Source organism: Brachycentrus maculatus, unplaced genomic scaffold (assembly GCF_059751285.1).
Source record: "Brachycentrus maculatus isolate JH-2025_06_01 unplaced genomic scaffold, ASM5975128v1 h1tg000306l, whole genome shotgun sequence".
Taxonomy (NCBI): Eukaryota; Metazoa; Arthropoda; class Insecta; order Trichoptera; family Brachycentridae; genus Brachycentrus; species Brachycentrus maculatus.
Window position 1 is genome coordinate 1,274,148 of NW_028281056.1, and position 8,637 is coordinate 1,282,784.

Genomic DNA, 8,637 nt, shown 5'->3' on the forward strand with positions numbered 1-8,637 from the left:
TATCAAAAATCGTCAATTTTCAGTTGTGCATGTTTTCGGAATGCCCAGAAAATGTACTATATCCCAGCAAAACAGGCATATTTTTAACCTAATATTTACCCGCTACAGGGCAGAAAGTGTTGTTTTTGCATTTTGAAGAAAAGGTATTGTTTAATTATTTTTTTTTAAATATACTAAATATTTTTTAAATGGAGAAAAAACCATTTAAAGGTTTAACCTAAAAAAATCTTTTGCACGGTAAAAAGTTCAATAAGTGGCTTGATATTTATTTTTAATACATTGTATTATATTTTTAAACTTTAAAAACGTTCTTCTGAAAAGTCAAGTTTTTTGACTTATGACGTTCTTGAAAGGAGCGAGCGATATGTATGTATCTCGCCGTATGGCGGTTACTGTATAAAATGTATCTTTTAACTGGTTTTCAGTCTTTACCAGGCACGAATTTACAAATTTAATCGTATAATTGTTAAACAAACTATCGTTTTTTCCGCCTCAACAGTGTTGTGGTTAGAGCTTTTGGCTACCGTGCTGGGTGTCTCGGCTTCGATTCCCAGAATACGATTCTCAGCTATTATTTCAAACTACATTCGCCCTTTTAATTTGTTTTACCGTCTTTCTTCACTGATTCTTTCCAAATCGAAAATATGTAGAGATGTATGTAGAGATGCATGAATGTGGAAGAGGCGAATATTATTGCTATGCAGATTGGTGTGGCGTTCTATTCTCTCTGCATACCCCTGTGGGGTAGCGGCGTGACGGTTTATTTGTTACTTTTATTAAGTTTGCCTAAATCTTTGTTAACAAATCAGACTTTCAAATTCTTATAATTAAAATGTAACTTTGTTTTAAAATCACTATAATTTATAGTGATTTTAAAACAAAGTTACATTTTAATTATAAAATGGTAAATCACAAAGTTAGTGCTTAAATATATATTATATTTCATATTCTTCTTCATCTATGCTGTGATATTATATCAATGTAAAGAAATATAAACATGGAAAAAGTAACAGTAAAACATTAGTCACACTTTTTGACATCTCACCATATATGAAAATGGAAGGCTCGGTAATTACAGGGCTTATGACCTTCACTTTACACACGTGTAACATTCACCATTCTACCTATAATTGACAACCACACTACTACACGTTTACGTGAGCTTATGGAACTCATATATCGTAGTCGCACAGGAGAAAGTGACCAACTAACAAAATGTAAAATGTTCAGGAAGGCCATTTAAGTCACTTTTGCTTGGCAAGAAAATAAACATCAATGCAGTCATTTTTAACAGGTCAATATATTATACTAATAAAAATAATAATAGTAAAACCCTTATACGCACCCCAATGGTGCATAGGGCACTGCGTCATATAAACGCAGTGTTATCTTGATCCTTTACACATGAAGGAAAGGTGATCAGCCCTCCGCTTCAGGTGCCAGTCCAGGGTAATATTGAATAAATATCAGAGTGAAAAAATCACTTATATTTATTTTACCCCCCCTGGGAATCGAACCCAGGACCTCCAGAACGGTAGCTGAGCGTGCTGACCATTACACTACGGAGGCGGACACCAAGTATTATACTACCAACTTTAAAATCCTTTCGGATTTCTGTCAGGGCAATATTAAGCTAGTAAGATATCAAATAGCCAATGATCACGTTTTTGTAAAAAAATTAACTTGGTCACTTTCTCCTGTATGACTACGATATGTACCTTTATGTTTATGATATGATTCATACATCGTGCGAGTTCGTGGCAGTATCTATGGTTGATTCGAGTAAGCTTTTAGAGTTATTTTGAGTAAGATTTAGCGGAGATACCCTTTTAAATGTATGCAAGAAGTTGTAAACAGGATATCCTTTAATTGATATTTCTTTTTACAGTTGTGTTGTCAACACAATGTATCGTTTAGTTGAGTAGGTATTTTTTTAGTAAAAACCTTCATTATTTCATTTAGATGAGATTCATCCCTAATTAATTTACATACTGGGAGAAGTCTGAAAAATTATTTTTAAATTTTATGACGCTTGTAAAATTATGCAATATCCTAACCGAATTATTTTACATACTGGAAACCGCCTGAAAACACGTTTTTTTTTATTGTTTATATCATGCAGTGCCCTATGCACTATGAGGTGCGGATGAGGGTTTAAGCGCCAAATGACCAGTTATTTTACTCACGCAATTTTTGGTGTGTAAATCTAAATTTCTCCACATTATTAGCATGTCTGGTTTAAATTTAACTTATGAAGGTTTTTTTATAAAATTTGGAGTTCGGGTCTGACATCGCTATCTGTGTGGGCTTATTACAAGTCGGAACTGCCAATATAGTAAACCGCCACTAAGGCTCCCTGCATGGGGTGGCAGATAACTAGACGCAGACACCCGAGGCAATATTTATGCATCACTCTACCAACCAACGGGTTACTGATAAGCGATAACGAACCACCCGCTACCACTGACAGCCGCAACAAATTAGCGAGGAATTAAATTTATCGCCTCTTCCTAGGTTCTTATTCACTTACCTCTTGTATTACATTATGTGCGGTATAACGATGTATGATAGATGTTCGAATGGTGATAGGTAAAAGGAAAGAATGCATGGATGAGATTTTTTTGACATCTCAGCACATATGAAGAAGAATATGGAAGTCTGGGCATTTACGGGGCTTACGACCGTCGTAGCTTGGTTTAAGTGATCACTTTACACACGTGTAACATTCAACAATTCTATGTATCTATGATTGACAACCACACTACTCAAATTCTTGGAACTTATAAATGTATATATATATATATATATATATATATATATATATATATATATATATATATATATATATATATATATATATATATATATAAATATATATTAGAATTAGAATTTCACTAGTGACATCTACTGGTGAGATGAAGATTTGTTTTACATTATGTGCTGTTTGAATGGTGATATAAGGAGAGAATACAAGGCTGAGATAAGCATTATCGATAAAATTAAGAAAAGTCATCATGGTTAAGGAAAACTAAGGTATTCTGTAACTAACCATCTCCGCGGGGCACAGTCGTTTAAGAGAACGCATTCCGATTGCATTCAGTCTACTTTCATCCTTCTTTTGCCAACTCCGTGCCTCATTTCCATACATTCTGCATAAGAATTAACTGTTGGTGTTATTTTCTTACTGTTGAATTGAAATTTGGTTTACTACAATTCATTTTATTAATATCTAATTTGGTCTGGTAATAAATCACTGATAGTGCTGCCAGATGTGTAAGTAATGTGGGTGGAGTGGTTAATGATACCAGTAAATAAACAAGTTACTATCCTGGCAACATCGACACGATTTCGCTGCATAATATTCCCAGATATCTAATGAAACGGGATGCCATTAAAAATAAAACTTCGATACACTCCGTGCCTACAGGGTGTTCAAAATTTATTAATAAATATAATTTTTCGGCATCATATTCTAATATCTTTCATACATCGTTTGCCGCACATAAGATTAAACAATTTATACTTTAAGGCTTAGTATTCGTTAAATCGTAACATAATTTTCTCTAAGCCCAGGTAATATTTTACGTAGTAGAATTTTTTTCTTAAAACGTCGTTTTTGTAAGAAAAAAATAAGTTTTTCTTCGAAATAAACATATGCTTTAGAAAAGAACAAAAAAAGAGTCGTTTAAAGGCAAGGAGTTCAAAATAAATATAAAAATATTTTTTCAATTTATGTTCTAAAAAACAAATAAAAATCCAATACACATTATTTTAAAAAGTTGAGCGTGAAGACACGTTCAGGCCCGAGTGTGGCCGAGCGCATTCTGAGTTAACGCTTGAGATCTAGGCCTTAAGTGTCTACGATTTATTAAAGATTTACTAATTTCAAAAAATTGAGTCAAAATAAATCAATTTTGAAGAAAAAACATTGAAATAAAACATACATAATAAAAGTATGAAAGGAATAAGAAAACTAACTAACTAACTAACCAACCATCACGCCGCTTCCCAGCAGGGGTATGTAGATAGAAAAGAACGCCACACCACTCTGTCCTTGCAAACATTCTTCGCATCTTCATACATACTCGCCCATTGTTTCGACTCCTTACCTGACAACTTTCAAGTATTTGGCATACTTGATCGTGCCAAGATTTTCTCGGTCGTCCTTTGCTCCTTTTTCCTATTACATTAGATAATAATTAATAAGAATGATAATGGTAAAACGTACAATTCAAGAGAACAAGTAAAAAACAGAAAATTCATAAAACATAGATATTTAGCAAAACAAATAGTTAACATACAAAATATTTCATTTTTAAATTAAATAAAAATTCTAAAAAGTTAAACATTTATATTGTAATGATTGCATTTTTTACAGTTTTTCTTCAAATAATGCGTTATTGATTACATTGTTTTTAATTAATTTTGAATATGCTTTATATGGCCTGATGGATATTAATGATTGAAGAAACGTCTTTTTTTTCTGAAAAAAATTAAAAGAAACTTCAATCGAAAATCGTGACCAGTAATGAACATTTTTAAGAATAATTACAAGTGATAACAGGTTATAAATTTTTATTACCTATTTTTCTATAATTTTGTAAATCTTTTATATCTTCTAATTATCGTTTACGGAACTTGAATGACTTCAAATAAAGGCATCTAGCATTTTTCACCAAAAAAATAACCTCCTGAGATTATGAAGAGGATACAATAATGAATTTTATACCGGAACACCGTTTTCAAATAATAATTTTTAGGTTAATGTGCATTTTTATCTATTATTAACTAGGATAGAGGAATAGAAATTGTTGCAAACACATTAAGAGATTGTTACATATCGCTCACTCCTTTCAAGAACGTCATAAATAAAAAATCGACAATTTTCAGTTGTGAATGTTTTCGGAATGCCCAGAAAATGTACTATATACCAGCAAAAGTGGCATATTTTAAAGTTAATATTTACCCGCTACAGGGCAGAAAATGTTGTTTTTGCATTTTGAAGAAAAGGTATTGTTTTACTATTTTTTTGAATAAACTAAATATTTTTCAAATGGAGAAAAAACCTTCAGGTTTTACCTAAAATGATCTGTGGCATAGTAAAAAGTTCAATAAGTGGCTTGATATTTATTTTTAATACATTGTGTTATATTTTTAAACTTTAAAAACGTTCTCCTGAAAAATCAAGTTTTTTGATTTACGACGTTCTTGAAAGGAGTGAGCGATATATGATATTTTCGTACATCGATACGTATTTTGTACAATAAATTCGAATAAATTAGCAACACGAATCATGTACACAATTTGATCCGAAAACATTAAAAATAACCGTTTGTCAAATTTCACTGAAACAATATTTAATAATATTAGCTATATTAAATACTATGTATTTAAAGCCATTGTTAACTTTGTGGTATGGTTAATATAACACTCTCCTTATCATTCATCCATACCACTTAAAATTTTAAGTGGTATTACACGAAGTGAAGGATGAATGATAAGTGATCGTTATATTATAATTACCATACTAACATCAATTTTATTACATTTAAGTTTCATACTGACATATCTTCGTGAGGCTGCTTTTAAATAAAATCACAAAATCTATTTGTAATATTAGTGAGTTTTTTTCGATGTTTCGGGGGTTTCGTCGTTACCGACATTACCAGTCTGATGATGACGATAACGACGAAACTCGGTTCCGGGTCAAATAAAATAAAAGGGAAAAAACTGTGAAGTTGTTGTTTTATTATTTAAAACACAAGCTAACACACAATAAAGCGTATATCCGCGCCACGATGTCTGCCATTCACGGTTCACGGCGAACCTTTCCAAAAAAATCATTTACATTAAAGTAACGCGCTGTAACAAAAAATGGAAGACACCTCTTCTGTCTTTTATTATTATTTCTATTATAATAATCATTGTAAATCAGGAATCTGCAAAGCCATTATAAAACAGTTTGAATCAAATTAATTTCACTAAGCAGTCACTTTGTGGTAATATCTACCCATTTTTAATTTTGTAAATACCACTTTTTCTTAAAATCTATTACGACACGTGTTTCGATGCATTTTGATACATATACGGTGAGCGGTATAAGATCTGGAAATGCGGTTGGGACAGCTTACAATGTATAAGGTACTCGTAGATCAATTAGTGGGATTTATTTATTACTAGCTCAAACGGTTTTTAATTTTTTCTGTGTTGAGAAAAGGAGAGATCATCTAGTGTGGGCCAATCAGGAACTTCTCAGCGTTTGCTCATTGCTGGGAGGAAACCACCTTAAACTCCTAGGGAGAAGCCGGACAGCTGACCACCGTCAACAACCCTTCCGTTCCACCAGAAGAGAGTTCGGCATTTTGTGGCCACATTTGGAATGCCTCTAACTGGTTCATAGTGCTGATCTTGAGATTGACGATTCAACTCCGTAAAGAAGTACTGACCAAACATGGACCTCAAGCTGTTGTCTACTGTCCAGGGTTAGAGACCACTGCATCATACTATTTTATAGGATTAAAATTGATTTGAAAAATAATACCATGTTGGATTTAACGGATTTTGAAAGTAAGGCGATAAAACACGTTTTTAAAAAAAATCTCAAATTTATGGGTAACACAAAAAAATACCAAATTCGACGTTCCGAGAACCCGACGTTTTTTTGTATCATTCTATGAGATTTTAATAAATTAGTGGCTAGATATTTGGACGTGTAAAAAAGGTACGTTGGGAAGTGTGGCACGATTTTACCATTTCTCACTTGGACGGGAATAAACGTAAAAGAACCAACTCACTTCATTCTAACATTCTATACACGGTCCCTAAAAAAATATGGCGCAAAATGAAACCGAAAATTAGCGTTTATAAGTGCATGTTTTTTGGGTTAGTTGCTACTAATAATACAATCACGGAGGTTATAATGATTTGAAAAGCAGTGGCAATAAAAATTTCATTAATTTATGAAAACATTTTATTTTAACTCTAATTGGAAATCACAATACTTTGAGTGTGTCCAAATATGTATTACATTTACACTTTATTTTAACAAAATTCGAAATTTAATCCATTTAGGAGTTATTTATATCTTTCCTATTTATTGCTATCTCAATATAAATATTAAATAAAATACATGTTAAAATAAAAATATAAAAATCATATTTTCTGGCGTCTTTCAAGTACCAGTGTAAAATAATTCAGGAAGAATCTTTTAAATTCATTCCAAATGTCAGGTCGTAAGCCCTGGGATGCTCAGACTACCATCCTCATTCATAAAAAAGAGGAGAATGATACATGTTTCTTATCAAGTTGAGACACCTTTAAAATAGATATCTCATCCGTAGGTGTATAATACTTCTTCTTCTTCTTCGTTCCATGTTCGCTCCGTAGGTGGAGCATATGGCCAACACGAGACGTCTCCAAGTCACTCTGTCACGCGTCATCTCCTTGGCTTCCTCCCAGGTCAGTCCGGCGTCTTTAAGTTCCGCTGAGTATAGTCGGTGAATGGTCGTCAGCGGCCTTCCGGGGCGCCGGAATCCTTGGAGGTAGGTATAATACAGTGTCCGATATAATAAATAATAATAGTTTCACTTTTATATTTTTATACAAAAATGTTAGTAATATTAGTATTTAACCATTCACCGAGATTTTTATGTCTATCAGTTTCGAGACCGTCTCTTCGTCAGGACAATCACTACCTCAGCATGCAAACAATACTACCCTTCACTACCATAGCACTATTTACACACTTAAAACTGCACAAAATGTTTAACACATGCGATTTTGGTCGGTCACCGGTCGGTTCGGTTGTAAAAAAAAATATATAAAAGTAAAAATGACGAACCACAAAGTAAATGCTTAACATATATATATTTTTATTTTATTTGTATACATTAATTTAAATCACAGTTTACACATATTTGGAACTTTTTTTGCAGAGACCCACCAAGCCACCTTGTGTCTTGTCGGTGGAGTTCCTTGTAGTACATTTTTTATTGTTTTTAACGATTTTAACCTAATATAGACACAAAAAAGAAAAAAAATTAAGAATATATACATTTGACAATTTTCATAAAATTAACTCTTGATCATTTACCCATTCCATTATTTTGTCTTTGTTGCATATTTTATTTTAACCTCTAACATCCGTCGGCAACAAATTAAAAATGTTCGGAACGATATATTGCAGTGTTCGACTCTCATATTTATTGTTAATTCTTGGGACTATCAAACCTTTGTTGTGTGTGAATCGTGTATCATGGTTGTGTACTAAAAGATTTTGATATGTTTGTCTAGTTTGTTGTTCAAATTAAAAATAATATTAGTATCGTTAATTATTTAATTCCAATGGGATTAATCTTTATCATTCAATTTGTTGTTTGTTTTTGTGTGCCATCCTATAGTAAGAACCATGAAACGTTTTTAACCTTGACCCCTAGACGTATGGAGCTAGAACCCAATTACATTATTTCCTCTTCATGTCAGAATTACATAATAGTAAGATTGCAATTAAGATAAAACACTCTCAAACACACTGACACGACCAACATTTATCCTCACTATCCCAAAATATAGTATGGTACTTACAACGTTTTGAGTATGTCCAAATGCATGTTCACAAATCTGGATTATATTGTTTGT